We start from the raw sequence: 24,646 nt of genomic DNA on the forward strand, positions 1-24,646 counted from the left end.
CTTTGTAGTAAAAAGGGAACAATTACTCTCTGGAGTGTGCAGAACACTTCCAGCTCCCTGTTGCACAAGATCTGTTTTCCATATTACTCCTTATATCTAGCCTAAGTTCTGCTTGATCCACACAATCAAGCTGCCTTTGCAGGACAAAATCAAAGAAACTTCCTTCAAAGGGTTCTGAGTACTTACATTTGCCACAAGCTGTCAAAGGATGTCTCATGTGACACCTAAATATGTCACCTAGAATGCTGGTTAAAAACAGGCAGCCAAAACTAGCCCTGTCCATGGGGAGAAGACACTTGGGAGACGCTGGTGACATTAATTATTTTGCCCAGTAATGTGCCGCTTGCCCCCAGACCAGAAATATGTGGTGGCTATTTTACTCTTGATTTTATGCACTGTGGCCATTGTTATTAGCAATGGTGCACTACATTAGTCCTACATGTGGGCTTTCTGCACCCTTTGACACATGAGAGGCCTTCTTTCCTGAGAAGATCTTGTCTTGGAACTTTTTGGCCCTGACTACATGCCCAGTTCCCCTATGTACATGGATCCATATCTTCATCACAAACATTTTCCATGATGATGCCTCAGCAGGCTGCTCTCAACAACAGATGTTTAGTCTCCAGCACTCTTTCTTTTTCTATAATGCCTTTCAAGTCAAGTATTTCCTCTAGAAAGGCCATGCCAAGGAGGATCAAGGCCAGCTGCTGGACTTAGGTTGTTCTTTCAAGTTTAGTCTCACCTTCCTCTCAATGGATTGTCTGAATAAAAGAAGAGCTCAAAGTCTGGGTGAATGAGATCTAGTCAGAAGCCATGTTCCACTCCCAGCTTCTCAGGAATTTGCAGTCAAAGACTAGGTGATATGATTTGAATATACAGCTTATATCACTCCTATATATCACTTTCTGCCAGGATACAGATTCTGGAAATAGTCACACTATTTTAACCCAATACTGTTTGCATGCTCCTTAGGACAGGGAGAGAATTGTCTTCTAGGTTTAGATGTAAAAAGCAGGGAAACTGTTGAATTAGCTGTAAATTAGGCATTCATTTTAAGTATCCATATGAAAACTGTGAACACTGATACTTAGGTACCAGTTCTCTAGTGCTAATTCTCATACTGTTTATCATGTAATTAATTTACTATGTGGTGACTCTCTGCTGCTCAACTACATTTGTCTTTTGGTTGTTTTCAGCTCCCTACCCTTCAGATCCAGCATCTCACTCTGTCCTCTCTTTTTCGCATCACTTTTTTCTCCCAGATGCCAGAAATCTGCCATAGTGTTGCTCTTGTGTGAGAAAAGAACTAGGTGGCCATTCAGCACTTGCTTAGTCGCACTTGAACCAACACAAACCATTTTGCTAATGGTCTCTCTAGGCTGTGTGTTTGCTTTTATGCCACCTGAAACAGTGATGTGTGTGCTACAGCACTTAGGAGCTGAAGTCTATGCCTCTGGCAAGACTCCTCTTGCTGTGAAACCATTATAGAAATCAGTAGCATACTGTGGCTTGGTCACTGAGCCTTTTAAGTGTTGAATTTCTGCAGTCATGTGATGATACAGTTAGAATGGGAGACAAAATATTACGGGAAGAACCAAGAAAATACTGTTCTGGCCATTATTTTCAGACAACCGTGCTAGATCTTTAAAAGCACATCGATCCTCCAGCTGCAAAGTGGTCATGCCAATCTTACTCTCCTTCTTTCTGACAGTATTTGGGCAAGAGAGAAGAAATTAGGAATTAGCTTGTTCCAGACCTCCCTAACTTCCTCTCACCCCAGGAAACAAAAGTCATTCTTCACCTTTAAGAAGTACTGCCTCACACTGAGCCACTTGTGCTCTGTAGCTGGTTGGTATTTGGGAAAACCTGTGTGGAATAGCTAGCAAGGGCCATTGCAGCAAGAACTTTGTGCATGGACTAATCATTACTTGTATCCCCGGAGGCATTTTCTTCCTCTTTCCACTTTAACTGTTTCCTGTAATCCCTTTCTATCCTCTCTATAGTGCTTATTCCACATATATTCTTCGTTCACTGTTTATTACTCTTTCTTATTTCGATTTTAATCTCTGAGAGGCAGATGCTTCCTCGTATTTGGTCTTTGCAAGGTATCTAGCACAAGGACACACTGTTTTCCCTGGTCTTAATCATCTCTGACTACTCTGAGCATGCAGTAAATCTGATTTGCTCCAGGATTTTGCTAGATTTATGGCTGCAAAGAAGTTCAGCATGGATTTACCAATATCTGGAGATCCTGGACCACGGTGCATACTCTACCATAATAATAATAATTCATTGCACAAGTATGATTTTCCTTTCCCAAAAGCCACAGAGAGGAGTTCATAGTATGGCTTCATGCTGCATTAGAGATGGTAGCATCCAGCTCTTAACCGAAAGAAAACATTTTCTTTAATTGACAAAAATGTGTTCCTGACCTATATTTTGCTTTCTTTTGGCACTCATTCTTTTCAAATACAGAATGGAAAAGGAATAGATTTTGCAAAATACAGTACAACTCAAAAAGTAAGAAATTTCCCCTGTGAGCACCGTGTGGTTAATTATTGTTATCACAGTGCGAAAGCATGAATAATTAGTAACAATACAGACATATCCAAATTGCACTGTAATGATAAACACATAATGACCAGATTTTAAAAGATATTTCCTAAAAGGCCATGAAATGTGCCTGGATCTGCCTTGTTTGCACGATTATTCAATTTTTGTCTGTACAAACTCACATTGGTGTCTGACCTGCAACTCTAGGTACAGCTTCGGTTGCCACTTCGAAAAAATGAATGTAGAAGTGATTAATTTCTATTGGCATCTGTGACCTACAGAAAGACTATTTTAGATTACAAATGCTGGAAATAATAAGATGTCACTCAGGTTAAAATGATGACAGTTTTTGCCTGTTTCCTTAGCTGTCTTTTCCACAGTTTTCCTTCTTTTGAGTGAAAGACAATACATTATGTCTTACAGACAACAGGTATTTCTTTGCTAGCAAAGCTTTGTTTTACAAAAAGCACCACCAGAACTTCTTGATGAGGTCTGAGTACAATACCAAACAGGTGAGGTTTGAAAGGTGTGGGCTGACTCTGAGAAGGGAAAGGAGCCAGAGTATCTTAGGTGTCTGCAAGAGATAAGAGCTGAGCACATCTACATTTAAGTATTTAATGAGAGGTAAGTGATGCTGGCATTTGGCCCTGTCTTTACATTTTCAGTGACCTTTCTCTAGCGGTCATACTGTGGCCCTTTCTTGGTACAGAGTTGGATTTTCCTCCCCATTAGGGCTGCAAGGGAGTGGGAAGACTGACAGACATCTTTGAGGAGCAGGGCTGTATCAAGGCTGGCAGCGGGACGCTCTCACCGGTGCCTCAAGTACAACTTTCAAAGAAAGGAGATGAAAGCTGTGCAAAGTACAATAATAACTCCATTGCTGCCTCCCCTCTTCCTCCACTTTCTCAGCTCATTCCTCTCACAAAACCAGACCATTCCTCCTTGACAGCAGCCTGAAATACAAACTTGCACAACTTGCATGTTGTCAGTCACGAAGATTTAAATATTTCAAGCCCTGGAAGCACAGCCAGTTCCTCACTGATTAGACCCTGATGAGGCTGGTTTCCTAACAGGAACGGATTTTATTCGTGGTCCTTCAAGTTCTCCATTTCCCATCTTTAAGGTCTTTCATTACTCCAGGTAACAGTCGACTCTCTCAACTGCCCTGAGAAGTGCTGCAAGAAGACTCCCATGGGGCACAATCAGTGGAGCTCTAGGCTCTTTCCTCCCCTGGCAATTATGGGAAGGGAAGCCTCTTTAGTCCTGAAACACACAAGAGGGACATTATCTTTATTATTTAAATTATTATTACTTGAAAATATGATTGTGGAGCTGCACAAGAGCCTTATTGCATTTTATATTTATATACAAAATCCAACTTTCTGTGGAACTTATGACCACGTTAGCTGAAGAGAGATTGGAAAAAACACTTGTAGTCTCCTGGCAAGAAATCCTGTGCAGAGCTGGATTTGCTGTTTCACTGAACACTTTGGCATGTGAAGGATCAGTCAATAACTCAGAAGCAGATCACCAGGTTAAATATATACACAGAAACAAACAGAGGAAAAGGAATTGTACTTTTTCCACATGGGTGTCTTCGAGAGGATGCATTCTACCAGGAATAAACTTTCTGTAAAGCATAATGTGGCAGTAAGAGTACACGTTACTGTACTGCATTATAGGTAGTGCCCTAAACCAGAAAAGACCTGTCAGTCATCACAGGCAATTAAAACTTTCCTGTTGCATCATTTGGACCACTTTGCATGATCTAAGTGAGAAGTTAAACCCTACTGAGGGATTTCAACTAGGGATTAAAAAATCAGAAAAAGGCTAGCATAACACTACCATTTTGGAGTCAGGTTGACGGAGAAGGATGGAAATTTTGAAGTACCTCAGGACTCCATAGCCCTGGAAAAAGTGGCTTCTCCAAGGAGATAAATCTCCTCTTCCAGCCACTCTCATATGGGTGCAAACCACAGCAGTGAACGTGCCAGATAGGATGACAATAAATCCCAAGCCTCTCCTATCTTCCCACAGGTAGAGGAGGCAAGGGAGGATAAGGGCCCCTGCAAGATTGATGCAATGAGCACTTTGGGATACTAACATGGCTGATCATTAAGCTGGTAAATGGTGATAAATGCAAGCCTTTACCTTAATTCAGAGCCACCTTCAGCTTCAGAAACAATATATGGATAGAGCATAACCCCAGAACATCTATGTGAAAGTAGTCTATTCCTAACACGACATAACACAGAGAGTGATTATGAAGAGTATGTCTCTTTAACTACATTTCAGTGGTGCGGTAACTGCTCTTAATAAACATTGCCTGGCTTATCTCTTGGAAACTAAAAACTTGATTGATGAGCTTCTGAACTAGCTTTTCACTTGAGCCAAGGCTTTCACTGACTGATAAATACGCCAGACTTGCTCTGGCTTTTCAGCTTATCTCAGCTCCACAGGAATGATGCTGCAGAAATGCCTCCTCAGCCTTTAAGAGAAAAAGCTGGAAGATATTTCTGAGGCTTATCAGCCCACACTAGTGTCCTTGCAGCGTTTAAGTCTTAATGCTAATCTTCAGTAAAAACAGATGCAAAAGCTTGTTAATGTTTTTAAGGTCAACTGTAGACCCTTTTCTTCAGCGTGGCACCGAAAGCATCTGCATTTGCTTTTCTCAGAGCACTTGTCCATTCTCCTTCCTCTGGGTTTCCCCAGATCCTCTTTTATACTTCAGTGCAGGGACTGGGCAGCAAAGAGCGAAAATACAAGGAGGTTAAACCAATTCAGTGCCCTACGGTGCAGACTGGGAGAGTACTGAAATGGACTGAACTGGAAGCTTTGCCCAGAAGTTGCTAATTGTTTAATCATACAGCTCTAACTTCAGTCAGTGCTTCAGTTTTTTTCAGAATCTGCTTCATGAGCATCTAAAACTTTAAAAATAGTACATAAGGAAATGTATTAAAGGGTTAAGTGTAGTAGGAACTCATTAAGGGTTTTAATATTATATTCTTTACCCAAGGCTATAGACAGTTTCTTCAGAGTCATTCCATTCTAATGTGCAAATGCTGAAAGTAATTAGACTGTGTCCTATGTGTATTAAAGTATTCGGGAGAAAAACTTTGGAAAAAGTGACTTTTCACAAGCAGCTGCCAAATATTTTCTAAAAGTTACTGCATTACTAATAATATAAGAAGTTTTAGTTCTTAAAGCAAAGGCAGTTTTGAAACATATAATTCTAGAGAAGTATTTTGCTGTGATAAACTTCTTTTTTAATATTTCAGTATGGGAATGAACAATGCAACAGCACCCACTGTAATGTCTGTTGGCCAGAAAATTTTGCTAAATAGAAATTTTCATGAAACAGTTTACATTTTTGCTTAAGAATACAAGCTATTTTGTTTTGAAAAACTGGAACACCCATTTTATCTTTGAAACAACAGTCTGAAGTGCTCTGAATAAATGTTTCGCTGTCATTGCCACTTTGAGGAGAAAATATTCCTTCAGCTCTGAACAGCAAATGTGTTTTGTTAATGATGTCTTGTGTGGTGTACTGGGTTGTACATTTTGCTGTTACTTCTTAAAAGGCAATAAAGAGAAATAGCCAGCATTTTTCTGTTTCCTAGTCCTTTGTTGAGGAGTAGACATAGAGACTCTCTAATGCTGTTTTATTTATAGATTTCAAATACCTCCGAAAGGATCACATGCCCTCTGATGCCTGCAATAAGCCCACTGAATATTCATGGCTAGAAAGTTAGTATTCATATAGAGACTAGGCATAAATGAGAACCAGACCCTACATTACTTCAATCACCAGGGGAGAACATCTAAATTAAATGTACGCTATAAAAAGACTTTGGTATTAGTCATGTCTGCTTGACAAAATAAGGCCACATCTGCTTAATTAAATATTATCAATAGCCTTAAAATATTCTGCTGCCTAATGAAGCCAGTTACCAACTGAACTGTTTATATAGTTGGTTTCTCTGGCTTTTGATCCTCTCCATCCCTCATATGCTGTCACATAAAGGCAGAAGGTGGAGCTAAGGCTGCTCATGAAGCTACCTTTCTTAATCATCACCTGCCAACTTTATCAAAGTAAAAATTAAGTGTGGTGTTCAAAAGGCTAATAACAAGGATATCAGTCTCCTTCTAATACAAATATTTTCAATACATATAAAAAAATCCCATGTAAATGAAAAAAATCAGGTACTCTCTTAAATCATAATGTGCTTTGGCTTGCAGCTCTGTCTTTTTAATACCTGAGGCAGTACATTGACTGTCTTTGGCTAATGGAAATATCTGGCAAATGACCACAGGGGTTTTAATTGTAGGAAGAAATAATTTTTCTGGCAAATAAAAAAGTAGTTAAGAGGATGTAACTATTGTAATTATATTTAGTCACAAGAGGAAAACAGGGATCACCTGTCACAAGCACACAGCTCCTCTTGAGTTCATGGGGGTCACAACTTCTCTGCGTTTTGGGCCATCTTTGCCAGTGGCAGGTGCACTTTTACATGTTTGCATTTAGACACAAATCCTGTCCCCTTACCTCTAGTTCCCCTGCTTTCCAGTTCAGCTTTCTGCACTGAAAAAAAAAAAAGGGAAAGGACTGCTAGAAAGCTCTCCTAGTGTGCAGAGCTGCAGAAGGCAGACTGCAGGTAAGCAAGGGATTTAGAGACACAGAGGACCATCCTCTGGTGTCTGGGAAATGAAGGGTCTGCGACGGCTGCTAGCAGCTTGCAGTCTGTGGGGAGTGTTTGAATTAGAAGTGTCTTCCTTTGACATAAATTTTGTAACATCTGTTGAAGTCTCTGTTTGAACAAAGTTGAATGGGAACTGGCCTGAAATTCGGAGAACAATCCAACACAACTGACAAGATTAGCTAAACAGGTTGGTTGGGATTTTAGCACTTACAAAACTGGAAGTAAAAATTTCCAAAATGGCAATTGATTCTGATCCTTTGTGTTTTCTTTTATGCTTACAAGCAGCTTGCCAGCCAGGTTCCCACATTTTCTGCTCATATCCTGCATAACCACTTGGCTCACGTATACATGCAGAGGGCATATACAGGCAGGGAGAGCAATTCAGATTATTATGAATGTCTTTTGGAAAGGTGGAACAATAAAGGAAGAGATGAGTGCGAGAAACATAACATTTGAGGGCAAAATTCAATCATAAAGATATTTGAAGGCAGTATGTGTCATGGTCCTGCATTAATGTCTGAACTTTTCACAGGGAGGTTGAGTTATTCTCTTCTTTTGACTTCCCACTGCCCCGGACTGGGACTATGGATGGTTATTAACTCACATGCTCATACCTTTAACCAGCTAAACTCAATAGTAAAGATACTGCTAGCTGCTAATCTTAGAATGTCTTACATACACTGAGAACATCTGTACATTTATCCTAGTAGTATAATGTTTACATAAATCTTGTCAATGTACTATACACATACATTACACGTGTACTCTTTATATTTTAAATCGTGCTTGCTTGAACATAAATATCAATGCAAAATATAATATTTTATATAAACACATATTTTACTGTTGTTTATATTGTGTGTATACAGAATTTGTTAGGAGACAGATACCAAATGCATTTTCAAAGAGAATCTTACTTGGTAAGATGAGAGCTCACTTGAGACTCTGAATAGCTTAGGAATCTGGTAATGGGGTACAAACATTTACAACCCCATACCAACTCTTCAGATCCAGTCAAAAGGAGAAGCAATCGAAAAATATCTCTGTTCTGATAGTTTGGTGTCCAAGAAGCCAAGGATTGCTTGTCTTCTTTCCCTGCTGGCATGTGTCTGCCAGAGCCCAGTCCCGCTGCCACACAGCAGACAGAGAGACACAAAAGCAGCATTGGGTTTCCCCAGCTGTCCCTGGCAGGGCAGATGTTGTGTCCCACAGGACTCCCTGTGCCATCCTTCCAAGCGGCACAGAGTAACCAGCTGCTTCTTCCCAAGTCAGTTTGCTTAATTCCTCTAACTGACCAGGGAGAAGATACAGTCCTGATCATGAAGCCCAGTGCCAGCTGCCTGAACCCTGTTTTCAGATCCTATGCGTATAGAGAGAAACTCTTGACAAGGCTCTTGATAAGAGGGATCATAGTGTGACAAGAGGGAAACAGTGTGGTTGGGCAGGCTTAGGGAAGCAATTGTCCCTCTGTACTGTTGAGGTCGCACCTCAAATACTGTGTTCAGTTTTGGGCCTCTCACTTCACAAAAGGTATTGAGGTGCTATACTGCATTCAAGAGAAGGACAACAATGCTGATGAAGGGTTTGGAGAACAAGTCTTATGAAGTGCAGCTGGGGGAGCTGGGACTGTTTAATCTGGAGTGAAGGAGGCTGAGGGGAGACCTTATTTCTGTGTACAATTACCTGAAAGGGTGTTGTAGTGAGGCGGATGCTGGTCTGTTCTTCCAAGTAACAAGTGAGAGAATGAGAGGAAATGGCCTTAAGCTGCACCGAGAAAGGTTTAGACTGTACATTAGGAATAATTTCTTCACAGAAAGGGCCCTCAAGCACTGGCAGAGGCTTCCCAGGGAAATGGTTGAGTCACCGTCCCTGGAGACATGCAGATGTGGTGCTTAGGGACATAGTTTAGTGAAGGACTTGACACTGTTACTTTTGCATTTGGACTTGACAATATTAAAGGTCCTTTCCAACCTAAATGATTCAATGATTCACACAAAACATTCTCAAATACAGCTGTCACCTATAAGGTGTGCCTCAATAAGCAAATAAAACACGTAGTGACACCAAAACATTACAAGAACTAAGCTTCTTCTGTGAATAGAGAGAAATCTTGTATTGAAGGCAGCCATTAAAATGTCTTTTGTGAGCATTAAATTAAATGAGACCTTAGCTACCAGCATCACCCTCAAAATTTTTCCTCTCTTGTCCTTTTTGGATTCAGCTGTCAATGTCATTGTTTGGTTCCTTTGGCAAAACAGATGAAAGACAACAATCTAGTAATCTTAAGACTGAGAGATCTCCAGGATTGTCTTCCTTCCATCTGGGTTGGAACCTACAAACTAAGGTAAGCACAAAAAAATATATATGCCTCATGATTGTTAAGGCAGGCACTACCTAGATTCTGCACTTTTTGTTTAAAAAGGGGAAAAGCCAACATGTATTCCTGGGATAACAAAAAGATATTTTTACTACATGGAAGATTTTTATTGTTATTCATTTCCAGCTATCCATATTTGGACCTGACAGAACTGCTGCTGCTGTGCCTGGATTAATTGGGTGAGAAGTAGTTGCTCAATAATCTTAATTTACAGTGCTGGCTGGATTGGTGTAAAATACTTGTGACAAGATTACAGAGGACAGCGGTGTTTTCAGAATACACCTAAGGAGCTGAGACAATACCCACCTTCACACAGATGATTAATCCAGAGGAAGAAAATACTTTCTAAAAGGGACAAAGATGGTTGTGCCGTGCCTTCATTTGTATTGATGAAAACTGACGATCACTCACTGCTTTTATCTTCATAGAGACATAGAACAGTTTGAGTTGGAAGGGACCTCAAAGATCATGTAATTCCAATCCCCCTACCATGGGCAGGAACATCCCACTAGACCAGGCTGCCCAAGGCCCCATCCAACCTTTCTGTTCTGTTCTGTTCCTTTCTCCATTGTTCACCTCCTAGAGTATATGGAGGCATTTTAATAATTATCATGCTTAACAGTAACAGCCATGGTGCAAAGAAAACACATACAGTGTCACTTCTGAAGAGATATATAAGAAACTGGGATATTCTGGCAACACCTCCCAAACATCTCACACATTGCCTGTGCTACGTTTTGCTTATGGAAAAGCATCCCATAAGGAAGGGGTGAAAGGGAAGGACAGGGCAGATGCAGGTTTCCCCAGATGTAGGTGACATGGTGTCCGGACCTATACATCCTACTGTACATAACCTGTCCAAAAGGGACACCAGGCATAGCCATAAAAGGGATGGTACAGAGGTAATGTAGACTCAATGCACCCCTAAGCCTTACTGCTCCTGAAATGCAGTTAGCAGTGCCTTGCTGGGGTACTCTGAAGATAGTCCAATAATCCAGCCATCCGATGGACAAAGCCATGGTGGGACTGCAGAATGTCCTCCTATCCAGTTAACAGAAAGAATTGTTATTTTTGTTACTGCTTTGCAGGTATTTTTATTTATCTCTACAGCATCTAACTGCTTTACCTACGTTGAGACATCTGAACTCTTAATTAGGTAGATTGAATAATGACTTTACCCCTGCTACCTGCGGGTTTAGCTGTTAGGTCAAAGGCCAAGATTTAATCAGTGAGAATGTCTGAACAAGGAACTATCTTGTAGCTTTGAGTGAGTGTTATAGTTGCATGAGCAATCTGCAAAAACTGGCAAAAGTCTCTGCTACACGTGCTTGGTTTTCCTCAGCACTGGTTTTCCCACGACCCTCTTTCCTTCCCATTTTCTTGCGTTTGTCTTAATTCTACAGGGTCTTTTATTCTCATTTTTCTGCTTTACATGAAGATATGTTCATCACGGCATTTTTAAAGGGCTGCTCCTGAAAAAAAAAAAAATGGGGGACAAATCTGAATTTTCAGGTGTTATTTTCATCACTGTTCTCATTTTGGACTGCATACATGGACTGCATGGCAGCAAGTTATCTAGATGTCACAATGAGCAAGAAAGTCTGCTGCTTAACTTGAGATTTTGTCACTTTCATGCCAGTTTTCCCAGATGCCAACTAACAGGACAGGTAATTAAACACTAAGAGCATATGAAAATATTAATATATTAACTAGCAGATATATGTTGGTAGGGCCTTCAGAAAAGATTGGGAGGGAGGGAACGTAATGGTAGGATGAAGGGTAATGGTCTTAAGAAGAAAAAGAGTAGATTTAGTTTAGATATTATGAATAATTTTTTGACTGTGAGAGTGATGAGGCACTGGAACTGTTCTTCCCATGTCTCATCACTGGTGCCCAGAGAAGTTGTGGATGTCCTATCCCTGGAGGTGTTCAAAGCTTTGAGCAACCTGATCTAATGGAAGATGTCTCTGCCTATGGCAGGCGTGTTGGAACTGGGTGATCTTTAAGGTTCCTTCCAATCCAAACCGTTCTATAATTCTATGATATTCTAACCCAATAAAATATGAGCAGTGTCCTGCTGTTTTTACTGGCATGTGTTACCTGGTAGAGTCAATGTGTTTGTGCCTGCACTTGTTTATACGTCAGCAATCTGGGGCAATTACTTTGCTTCCTGTTCTATAGTGATGTAAAATGTGTATGACATTTACTGGAATAACAGATTGAGACTGGTTAGACTGAATCTTGCTGCAAAGTTGCTTTTGCTAATATTGTTGTCAGACAATTGGTCCGGTTCTTGGAGACATGGATGTGGACCTCTGCTTTTTATTTCTTCCTCCTCCCACATTTCTGTTAGATGGCACAGCCAGAACATTATACAATAAAACCATCTATTTGTGCAAGGAACTGCAGTGTGCTTACAAATACCAAAGCCACATCGTGTTTAAATAAAATCTGGATTCTTACTTTCTTCTGACTGAAGTACTTCAACATGCCAGAGGACTGGGAAGAACAATACCTCCAAGCAATCCCCAAATGTGGCTTGCAAGATTAGAGATGGGCCCAGGATAAAGGCCAGATGTGAATATTCCTAAACTTGCGCAGAGCCAACCTCTTGTATTGGAATGTTCCAGCAGAAGGACTATAAATTGAAGTTCCTCATTTTCAAAAATTACTGACTTCTCCACTCTTTTAGAATTCTGGTCATGGTGGTCTGAACAATAACCAGAGCTCCCACTTTTCATTTTTGTTAAACGTTCTGATAAACGAGACTGAATATGATTGAAATACCTCAGAAAGACTCTACTGTGTATCAGAACGTGCTGAGGTCTCATTATTTCACTTACTCTTATTGGACAGCCTTCTACAGGCACATCACCTCCTGATATGTGCTCACAGGACTTTGCAGCACCAACAGCACTGTGACTGCTGGTGGAATTTAATGATTTTGGCATGAAATTTCAGGATCTGTCTCTCTGAGTTTTGCCTTCCTCACTTGGGACTTCAAGCTAAACATTTGACAAGCAAAACTCACCATTTGTCCTATCTTCCCTTCACTGATATTCAATTAAGAAGTTTATTTAAGCTGATCAGCATTTGACCTCCCCTGTCACACTTCTCCCTGTAGTGGAGCTCTGCTGCTGCCCACCTGCTGCAGGGCGAGATTGTACTTAGCCACGATCCCTGGCACACACTGTGTGCTTATGGTTGATGGCTTGCTTGAAGGAGAACAGACCACTAATAAATTGCACAGTCATTACCCTTTATGCATACTTGTTCTAATAGGTGTCGCAGATTCCTGCCTCCTAATAAGGAAAGGAAGTAGAAAAACACATAAATTCTCCCAAGGGAGTCAGACAGCCTGAAGCCATGTTCGACAGCTGTTACTGTTACCATGAACACCAAGAGCAAAACAAAGATTGGAGGTGTGGGGAGTGGCGAAGGGGGGAGGGAAGATGCATTGCCAGGGATTTTGGCAAGATTTTCTTGGATACGGAATGTGTTTTGCACTGTTCCAGTCTGTGAAAGCTCAATGCTCCTGCAGCACGTGAAGGAATTTAGAGATTAAAAAACACTGGAGCTAATTAGTCTAAAACCAAGTAATTTCATTTATCCAAAGTTTGTGTTTCTGTTGTTTTGGTTTTTTTTTAAAAAAAAATCTTGTTAGTTTTTTTTTTTTTAAAACTGTCACTTTGATCTCCAGCAGAAAGATTTTGGCATTGGAAGGGAGCTCGGATGCTATGGTGTTATTACATCTAATTCACAAGAGGTTTCAGAAAAGTGTTTTCATGGGGTTTACCTTCTGTCTTCTGCCCTCGGCTCTGGTCTTCCTCCCAGGGCCCAGCTAATAGGAATCGGGTGCGTCCCTGGCTGCCCTGGAGCTATGCTGAGTTACACCAGCTAAGCCTCTGCCCCTCCACATTATAGCCCAGAAATCCAAAGGGGAGATTCACATCCTCTGTGAAGAGGTATATTTAGTCTGTCCTTCTGAGACAGTTTATAGCTTTGGCAGGGAAATTGTAGACAGTGTGTACTGTGAATATAGTTCAAAGTGAATTTGATATCTTGGAGCTGCAACTCTCCCTATGCTTTTTATGTGAATTTGTTAGAAGTTCTCAGTGTAGGTATGCATGTATCGATAGAGTCACACCATCACTTAAACACACTCAATTGATATTCTACTGAAAGTGAGAGTGGGGCACAACAGAAACTGCTGTTGCCTTTTGGAGTAAGCCGCAAAATCAAGGTCACAGCATGGCTGGGCACTAAGGCACTCTGGCACATGTCACAAGCCTGCTGGTCTCAGCACCCTGGTCTCATTCCAGTTTGTCCAGTTGCTATCTACCTACTGAAAATGTGCTTGTGTGTGTGTCCAGTTTCTGGTACATAGAGTATTCCTTACTTTTGACTTAAACCCGGAATGGTGGTTGTTCTGCTGTATTGAATACCTGGTGCTTACAATTCTCATGCTGGTTAACTACAGGTGCAGGCAAAGTGATTTTTACTTTTCAGGCCAAAAATCACATCTGCCAGATTGCAAAAGTAGTTACAACAGAGAGCAAGAGTACGTATTCTCACAGGACAATCCAACGGAATGGCTCAGGGGAGATTTCTTTTCTTGCACCTCAAAATTTCTATGTTTTTCCATGTGTCCACAGCTTTTCCCATCCCCATCTTTGCCTTGTAACCCACCTTGAACATGGTCATGGATGGTCTGTGGATGTTGACAACCCCCTCACCCCATTCAGAGACATATTTCGATCCCACTGCAGGATTTGTCCTCCTACATAGAACTGCAGATCTTGCACACTCAGTTAACCAAAATACTGTGTGTCTGAGCCCCACTGTGCACCAGGCCAAGGAATGATTTTTCTGTCTAGAGTGGAGTAATGCATTATGTAGCTTAAACAATGAATATTAATACTGGCTGAAGACTTTAAAAGACCATACAGTAATTCCTTTTGAGTTTCAATTAGAATTAAAAAAAAAAATCCACAAGGAATTTTTTGATAGCTACTAGCAAAACATACTTATCTAAGAGTAATTGTGACAAATGAAAGTAACCAGTAATATTGCTTAATATTCTAAATCAGTTTAAGTTCCTTTCCAATGTCAGCCTTAACACAAACCTAAAATATGCTACTTATTGAGCTGGAAGAAGGTTTTGATTTACAATTATGACTTGATGGATTACCTGAAAGTGCAACCTTCAGGCAAACTGTGATTAACTTGACCAAAGACATCTGGGAGAGCCATCTATGGTCTAAAATTATGACCCTGGTATTCTGGGCTGAAACTAGACACCATTTAAATTGCAATGCTGAAAAACTCTTCTACGGAGGCCTTTGTTTAGGAGGCCAACAGGTTTTTTAGCTTCAGCAATTCAGCAGAAACACCTCTTGTGAAGTAACAAGAGGGAATGAAAGTACTTCCTACCTTTTTCAGCCATTATTTAAAAATGAAACTCCAAGCACTTCCAGCTTGTATGAATAAAGAAGCAAAAACAATTAATAACTTAATGATTAGCAAATGCTGTGGACATAGGTTTGGATCTCACTTAGTAAGATTTATGCGGTTAAATATAAAAGTATGACTCTTGAAAGCCATGTGCTCATAATTAGCTCAAGTTTTACCCCTGGATACTGTAAAATCACAACATGCTGTCAGAGCCCATTTTCTGATCCTGTTATCAGCATGGAATAAAGTTTTCCACTAAATGCAAAACAGATTTACAGGTGCTAAAACAGCTATTTTATCAGTGGGAAACAAGCTACCTTTTGTTCTCTAAAAGGGCATTTCATGATTCTTCATTGGTCACTTGATGGTACAACAAAAGGAAATAAAATAATTTTGGTCATTTACTAAAACAGAAGAAGATACAATGTGAAAATAAACATAGAAAAAGTGACTGCTGCTTTGAATGCAAGTTTTGCTTATTGTCACCTACTGTAAAATTAAAAAAAAAAAAACAAAACAAGAACAAGATCAAAGCAATGCCATTCCCTTTTTATTGCTGAGTACACTACATAAATCCTCAGTGTTCTTACAGGCAAACTCAAAGGATAACTGCATTCCAAGCAGCTGTGAACACTGGAAATTGAACTATTCAATTAAAAAGAAGTCCTGGTAAGAGAGCAGTACTTTCCATGTATTAATTCCTGCCATGAGCAGCCATATGAAGGCACTCCTCTTGGACCAGCTCCAAAAGGGGGGAGATATCCATACCACTGACATCGCTTTCCCATCCCACAGCAAGGAACACGCTTCCCAAGCCAGAAATACAAGTGCCCTTAGCAGAGGAAGGAGCTAAGATTTAACTTTTATGATTAATGTTTAACTTCTATGATTTCTATGATTTCTATGACTCAACTTCTACTCCACGAGCTGAAAGAGAGGTAAAGGGCTTGTTGCTTGTTTGCAGGCTGGCACCTGGCACGGGACAGACAGCCTCTGCAGAGCACTACAAGTGGTTTGGGAGTAGAAGGGGCTGAATTGTTTTAAACAACAGCTGCTTCAGAGTAGTGGAGCAACTGTCTGCTCAAGAAAGGAACAACTGCTGGCTTCCCGCAGCATGAATGGCTTAACATCATAGTTGATAGAAACTTTATTTTAGAGAATATATCTGAACACTAGGAATAAATATGCACGAATCTGAACTCCAGAGCTGTCAAGTCAGGAAGATCAAGCCAGATCAAGTCTTTGGATTGCAAGAGGTTATTTATAACTGGTTATAACTCCTACACATTTAGATGGAGGTTTTGAAATCACTTTAAGGATTCAATGCCTTTCTTCTTCTGAAACATCCCAGACAACTTAAAAAAATCATGACCCAACTTTGTACCAACGACAAAGAATGTGAAAGTACAGAAGAGAGGAATCTCATGCAGAAATAATACAAAGCACTATGTAAGCATTCAGTCTTGCTTTACAGCCTTGGAAAAAGCAGAAGAATTAAAGAATAGAAGAACAGCTATGTTAGGTCACAGGGAGGTTCCAGCTGACCCACTTGCTTATTACCCAGCTTCCTAAAACTCTAAACTTATGGAAAAAAAGGTGATACTTTGTCTGCCATAGCCTCAAGGCTTTCAAGACTCAGTGAGAGGGCAGCTTTCTGAACTGGAGATTCTTTAGGTGCCAGTTTATCTGTCCTCTATGTTTATCATTTTAACTCTTTTCTGGTTGAGTCAGTATTATCTGAAAAGCAGCCTCTTATTGGAAGCCTGCTGTGTGGCAATTTCTCTGTGTGCTCAGTAGCTATAATATTATGAAAAAGTCTCCACAGGCATTTTCTCTCCTGCCTTCTCTTCCTGCAACAGGAAGGAAGACAAGCATAAGAGAAAGGGCCTTGAGCTGAAGATGGGATATTTCAAACTCATCAGGTTTCTGTTTGAGAGCAATTACATTTTCTAAACAGGGACTGCTAAAAAGGACTTCAGAAATCATTAAGGCTGTTATTGATGCTATATGAGATCAGTTACAAGTAGATATACAAGATGGTCCTTTCTTGGTCAAATGAAGGGTAATGTAATGAACAAAGTACATCATTCCCACATGGTCTTTCACATCTGAGAACAAACTTTCCTCAGCAGCATTTATGGGAATACTGTACTGTGTCAGTGCCTGTCAGCACCTTTGCTCTAAAACACCAAATTAAAGGAAGTAAAGAGTGAAAGAGCCATGCATTGATCGTAGAATCACAGATCGTAGATAGGTTGGAAGGGACCTTAAAGATCATCTAGTTCAACTGCCCTGCCATGGCTGCGGACACTTTCCTCTATACCAGCTTGCTCAAAGCCCCATACAACTGGCCTTGAACACTTCTAGGTATGGGGCATCCGTGACTTCTCTGGGCAACCTGTTCCAATGCCTCACCACCCTTATAGTGTAAACTTTCTTCTTTATGTCTAATATAAATCTACTTCTTTCTCTTCAAAGCCATTACCCTTCATCTTATCACTACACTCCCCAATAAAGAGCCGCTCCCCATCTTTCCTTTAGGCATCTCTTCAGTACTGGAAGGCTGATATAAGTTTTCCCTGGAGCCTTCTCTTCTCTAGGCTGAAGAAGACCAACTCTCTCTGCCTGTCTTCATAGGAGAAGTGCTGCAGCCCAGTGAGAAGAAACTTCTATCAAAACTTTGGCAAAATCCTCGTCTGCAAATAATTTCACAGGCCCATATATAAAGTTGAAGTGAACCCGTTAAGATCCTAAACCTCTGAAAAAACTAGACAGTGCCTGTAATAAGGTGAGTCAGCTTTCAAAAACTTGTTCCACTTTGTTTTCTTGAGGGAGCCAGAAAACAGGAGCCAGAGCCTTTGACCTGACTGATAAAATGGTGATACCTGGAATTTATACTATGTCTTTCTTCACAGGCTAGACAGGAGACACATAAAGCCTCAGGTTCCATCGAAACCTTGCGTCTTCCTGTATCTAACGCTATACCATTCTTCTTTTGAGTTGACCCAGAATCAACAGAACTTTGGTCTCTCTCTTTCCCCCAGCCCAAGAAACCATTTCTGAAGAGTGAACTTCAAAGCACTTGGCCATTTGTCAGAAATTACCACAAAACTACAAAGAAATAACCCAACAGTAAATCAAAAATCTGAAAGAGAAACCTCTCACAAGGACTACAAAGGAAGAAAAAAACAAATGGCATGGAGACCTGATTATAACACCAGCAGTTTGCCACAGCAAAGGAGAAACTGATACCAGATGCTGCTGGGAGCCCTTTCATTACCTTGTACAAGACCTGCAGAGCCATGAAGGGGCCCCATGCAGCTCTACCTCTCTATCCGGAATAAAAGTGGTGCTTGGGTATGGTGATTCAGGCTTGAAAGAGATCTGCAGAGCCAATGATTATTTTATTTGAATGATGCATTCGAAGGCCAACTCCCTGTAAATTTAATGCACCCTTTCATCATCTCCCAACAAATCTTTAGAAGTAAGCCTATCTTTAAAAGTTTTGCTGTTATGTCAGAGCTTTCAATGTCAGCAGCATTGCTATTTAAACAAGTAAACGTAGCATGCGAAAAATTAATAAAATTGCTTAATATTGGATGCAAGAGTTGCCAGACCTTATGGCCCTCGGCATGCACTTTCTCACTTTTTAAGTCCTCAAACATCTTTGTCTGGCTCTTTAATACTTACTATTAATTTGACTGGCTATTTGGCAATTTATGAATAACAGCAAGGAATACAGCAATTTTCTTCCACTTTTCCAGAAAGGAAAGTCAGCTAGCAACTGGATGCCTTATGTTTAGGCAATGTTTTCTGCAGTATTACTCACTTAGTCAGATGGAGAAAATGTACAGAGCGCTAAGGGAGGGAGACATTTTTAGTCTGAATTTTATATCTGATTTTTTCGATTAGCATAGTTACAGAGAGTTGTACTCAGCATCCACCCAAAGTTCTAAGTGTACTGCATACCAAAATCATGAAGTAAGGCTGGAAAAAAAAATTGTCATGATATTGTCTTAAAAGTACTGTGGAGGGGAAGGAGGTGTTTGTTTGGGTTTGGGTTTTTTTGTTTTTTTTTTTTTTTAATTAAGTCCCTTTTTGTTGCCTTTTGGTTTCTGAGCTTTTCAGGTTTACTTGCTTTGTGTTTCCACAGTTTTCACCGCAACTATGAGGGATACAAATGCTCTTCTCCTAATATGTGGAGACAGAGATTATATGGACTCGCTAGAGTCTGGCAGCTGAGGATTTTAGCAAAAGTGTATCAAATGTAACGGCTGTTGTGATAAAACTGCCAATATTGAGGATGAGAATCAGGCAAAGCACAGACATGCAAAGAGACAGCAGCAAGCCAAGGGATAAATGGCAGGGGTGTTATGAGCAGGGCTGGTAACTTGAGGAGGCAAATGTTATCATCGTTAATGATTTGTGTAATTTTGGGAAACACTTGGCAGCCTTCATGGAAATGTGAAGACTACAGCAGCTCACTGGAGGACATGGGAAGGTTTCCCTCACTGAATACATACCTCAAGTGTGGTGCTCTTCAGAGAAGAAAGCCCACATTAAAGGCTACCGAACATTTCAAAAAACATCTATTATTATGCTATTAACTTCCTGACTGAAACACACAGACAGTGAAGCATCAGTGACACCGATGTCAGTGTACCCCAGGAATGCTCTATGCCTTGCCAGACTCACAAATAGGTTCAGTTTCACTGATAGCTGAAGGTGGTATGGTGCCATCATTTAACTGGTTTTGACGAAGAAAACACTGTCTTCGAGTGTGTAAGGGAAGGAGATAGCTTATTTATCAGAAAGAAGCATAAACTGACTTTCCCTGCCCATGGCAGGGGCGTTGGAACTAGATGATCTTTAAGGTTTCTTCTAACCCAAACTATTCTATGATTCTATGATTTTATGATTCTATGATTCTATGACTTACCCTGTGCCAAGGAACCTGGTTAAAGCAGTAGAAACTTGTGGAATTTATTATTGAGTGATTCTTCATACTGGAGGGAGAAAAAGAGCAAAATTAAAAGGAATAATTTCTAAGCTGACCACAGTTTCTTCACTACTTTGGTCATTGTTTCCGAAAAATGAAACAAAATGACATCACTACCACACTGGGTATGTCAACCTAAAACATGGTGAAGGTTTCTTTTACTGTTTCAAAATTATCTTCTCACGTTTCTTCTTACATTCATGCTCATTAAATACATGGAAACAATAAGGAAATGCTTACCACTTTGCCACTTTGGTTGCAAAGCCGTCTTGCTATCCATTCATAGATTGTGAGTTGTCTAAAAGACAGTCCAAGACAGAAAGGGTTATAAATGGTGCTATAAATGTGACCAAAAGCCAGAGGAATGAAATATAACACTCTGGCTTCTACAGTACTTAAGTAAATATATTCTCTTTCCTTTAGGGAGAGGAAACACTTCTTGCTGCTTTTTTACGGTACCTTACACATGGTACTTGTGTTAGGTACCCAGTCTCAGCTGTACTTTGGATACCCCCATTAGCACAAATGCTGAATAACAACTAGCTTTTGTGACTCCCTTCCTCAGTGAGAAACATGTGAAAGCAGATCAAAAGTCTCACGAACAGCTAGAGGAATTTGTTCTTTTGGCCGAAACAGAAAGAAAACCCTGAGCAAATATTAGTTTTCTATTACATTTTTCTCCCACCTAACTGCAAAACTAAATCAAGATACAGAAAAATATTTTTCATTTTTCTTCTAGGGACTTGTTTACAATAATGACTATAAACAATGGGGGTTTTACTGCAGCTGAAAAATCACCAGCCTCTTTCTGAGACTTCTATTATTTAAGCAAAGATCTTGGTCAAGAAAATGTCATGTATTTGTAGCTAAATCAGTGTAACGTGGAACAGTGGCACTGATGCCAATGGAATTTGCCTGTATTTCTGTTGGTGGAACTGGCAGCAAAATTCAGCCTTTGTGATGAAATACCTTCAAAGTCAGGAACCACACAAAATACATAACTGATGTAAATGAACAAAGGTCTCACGAATCCTTTTGAAAAGAGAGGAAAACAATAGTAAGTGTATTGTAGCAATACTAGCATGGAATTTTTCAATCATACTGAATGGTTTGGGTGGTTTTTTTTTGTTTTTACACTATGGGTTGGTGTCAGTTAGTTAAGTGGTCAAGAAAATGTTGACTTGAGTCCCTTAAAACAAGTTTGCTGATCAGCAACATGAAGAAAATTTTGATGGAAACATGAGTGAAAATATGGTCCCCGAACTAGAGGTTTTCATCGCACCTTACATGTAGCAACTTCCAAGTAATTGTCAGATCACTCCCAGAACCCACACAGTAACTTTGGCTTCCAGGTCACCTTGTGACTGTGAGCTCAACAGTTTAAATATGATTCGCCTGAGAGAGGATTTCCCTCAGCTCATTTCAAAGCTCCTAACTGAAAATTTTATTTAGTTTTTTTTTCCACAGTGAAGGCTAAGAAGTAGCATTTCTTCCACTTTGTCACTTCTGATTTTTAAAAAACCTCTGACATCTCTCTCCTTCATCCAAACCTATTTTTGCTCTTTTCTCAGGGAATTCGTCTTGTACTTCCATCAACCGTTTTGCCCTTTTCTTTATATTTGCAAATTGGGTGACCTTTTTAAAGTGGAGTAACCAGAACTGAAGGGGGTACTCAAGAGATAGGTGTACCAGGCCTATGTTCGGTGACAAAATGATATTTTCTGGTTTATTACCAATGCTTTTGCTAATATTTCTTAGTATTTTTCTTACTGCTTTGGACCAAATATGAGCACATGCACCTATCTTCTGTTGGAAGACATCCTACCCAAGAACAAAGCTGAGTCAGCATTCCATGAAAATACCATCTGACTTAATTTGGCTTCAGACAAGAACAACTGAGGGTTAATGTTCTATAGCATGATTTTCAAAAACTCAAATCACAAAAGAGTGTTATGAAAGAATGCTGTAAACCACCTCAAGAAATATCTACAATACAATGATAAAAGATACCCTATAACAAAAATATTTTCTTTCAAATATAGTGCTTACTATATTGTACCACAAATCCACAGATAAGACATTCAATGATATCTGAACTCAATATTATTAGGAAAAAAATAAGAAGGAGAAAAGAATGTAAACAAAATATAAATGTTTGGGGAGAAGATTTGAATAACCACAGAAACACTTGAGGCAGCCAGGTAGTTTGAAGGCAGTATCTGTTGGCAACATACTAAAATCTATTAAAAATATCTAAAGACTAACAGAGAAAAAAAATGTGGAAGATAGAACACTGGAATGAAAAGGGAAGCTTTTACAACAAGCCCACTGGAAAAATACCAGAACAGGAGAAACAACCTCTTTATGCAATGAAAGTAATCCATAAACAGGGGTGAAGGAATTTGTTGAGAAAACTTGGCCATGGGTTTGGAGTGATGATTGAGTTTTGGGTGCTCCAGACTACATACTGTAGTCTCTGACAGCCTGGGAAGCAGGAGTTTTCATAACATTTGTGGTAGCTGCTACTGGGTACCTCGGAAATCTAAACTGCACTATTTTATATATATATATATTATATATATATATATTAGATATAGATATAAGATATAAGACGGCGAAAGTAGATACAAGAATTGAGACAGGTCCCAGCTCCAATGGGAATTATGCTGCACTGTCACCACAGATGTGGAGGTTATGTTTCGCTAGTCCTGTAAATTCCTGCATGATATCATGGATTTTATTCATTTGTCCTGGATTCCAGCTCTTCACCTACAAAGAAGTTTTTTTCCCTCTCACTTATAGGCATTTTTGGTGGCAGAGGGTGTACTGTAGCTGTTCTGGTACGTTTATTGAAAGGTTCTTCAGTCCAACTTTTGCACCTATTCAAACTGGCCTGTGCTCTCCCACTGCCTGGTAAGTATAAATGGAAGTTGGCAGAAGAATAAAACAAAATCAGTCCAAAGGCAAGAAGCCAAATAACCACTTGTCTGAACACTGAGAGTTAGAGCATGCCTAAAGTCTCCAAATTTTCACAACAATTATCCATTCTTTCCTAGAAGCAGTTGGCTAGTTGTCTCAAGAGAAGAAAAAACTTCAGGCTTTAGCAGAGAGCCATCAAGCACAAAGCAATACTGTGAAGAAAAGTGAAGAAAACTTAAAAAAACCAGGAAAGTTCCCTTTTGTCAGTGAAGTGGTGAGAGAATCAAACCTAAAGCTTTTTATACTTTAAAATCAAGGAAAAACAAGTTTGGCAAAAAAAATCTTTCCAGTCAAAGAAGTTTAAAAATTCAGATATAGGACAATATATAACATTGAATTCTCCTGCACAGATACTCCCACTTTTTCTTCTTTATAGGCTGTGGAAGTGAAAATGGCAGAATGCATGAAGCTTCACTATCAGTCCATTAACTGAGCTACAAAACATTTGCTTCTCTTATGGAACTTGTTTGAATTTTGTAATTCAAATAGTTTCAAAGTAAGCTTTCTTAAAAATGGGAGCATTGAGGATATCTATTTAAACGTACATATTGAATCAAGCACTTTTGTCATATCACTGTCTTGTCCTGTACAGTTTCATAGTCATTTGCTTGTATCACCCAAAGAAATTTCTGGTTTAATCAGAGTACAACTGTATCTGAGGGCAATTTTATCCTTTTGTTTTCATATAAGCCATAAGTTACGACTGCTGAGACACCTTCTTTTTCAGAAAAATTGTCCCCCTAGATTAAAAGAGAACTAGTACCTGAACCATTAGTACCTGAACCCTTCTAATATTTTTAAAAAATATGTTTTAATAAGAGAGAGATTGTTGATATTCGTGGAAAATTTAGAGTCAGATAAAAATAGGGCATAATTTAGCTGGATATTAGTGCAGAATTATTTCTCAGTATTCTAAATAAAAGTTCCTATAACCCTGGCAGATGGATTTTTAATGAAGATGTCATTGAGATAACATGAGACTGACACAAATTTCTTATCCCTTACAACAATCCAGCTGTCAGAAGGTGACTACATTTGTTGCAGGAATATGAAGGAGGAAGAACACAAAGTCTGAAGGCACTGCGAAGTGAACAGGGGAAATTTCCATACGGTGTTCTCTGGCATCTTCTCAGTCCATAGATCAGCAAGCTTGTTCCCTGCAATATATCAGGAAATATGACTATGTGATCAGGAACTTGCAGGGCTCATTGACTAGATTTGAAGGGGGAGCTGGATAATACTAGGCTTGTGGGAGGACACACTGATTAGAAGGGCAGAGTGCTGGTATGTGCCCTCTACTTGTTTCCCTGGAGCACACTGGGGATGATGTAACACAGTTGAAATCTTGTGTAAGTGAGCAGGGCGGTCCTGAGGTAGTAGGTACCAGCAAGGACACTTCCACAGAACACCTTAAGGGAAATAAGCAGTGTTCCACCAGAAGATGAAGCGGCCAACAGCCCAGCTGAAGTGCTTCTGTACAAATGCACACAGCTCGGGCAACAAACAGGAGGAGCTGGAAGCTACCGTGCTGCTAGAAAGCTATGACCTGGTTGCTGTAACTGAAACTTGGTGGGATGAATCCCA

At 39.9% G+C, this 24,646-nt stretch overlaps 1 long non-coding RNA gene across 1 annotated transcript; it reads right to left on the reverse strand.

Annotated features, from left to right (window-relative positions):
- Window positions 1-3,084: 3,084 nt before the first annotated feature.
- Window positions 3,085-20,459, reverse strand: LOC128850508 (uncharacterized). The gene is made up of 3 exons (XR_008447926.1): window positions 20,324-20,459; window positions 20,024-20,090; window positions 3,085-3,816 (listed from the first exon to the last, which is right to left on the reverse strand). It is a non-coding gene; the product is annotated as an uncharacterized LOC128850508 (long non-coding RNA).
- Between the last annotated feature and the right edge of the window lie 4,187 nt (window positions 20,460-24,646).

This window comes from Cuculus canorus, chromosome Z (genome assembly GCF_017976375.1).
Source record: "Cuculus canorus isolate bCucCan1 chromosome Z, bCucCan1.pri, whole genome shotgun sequence".
In the NCBI taxonomy this organism is placed as follows: domain Eukaryota; kingdom Metazoa; phylum Chordata; class Aves; order Cuculiformes; family Cuculidae; genus Cuculus; species Cuculus canorus.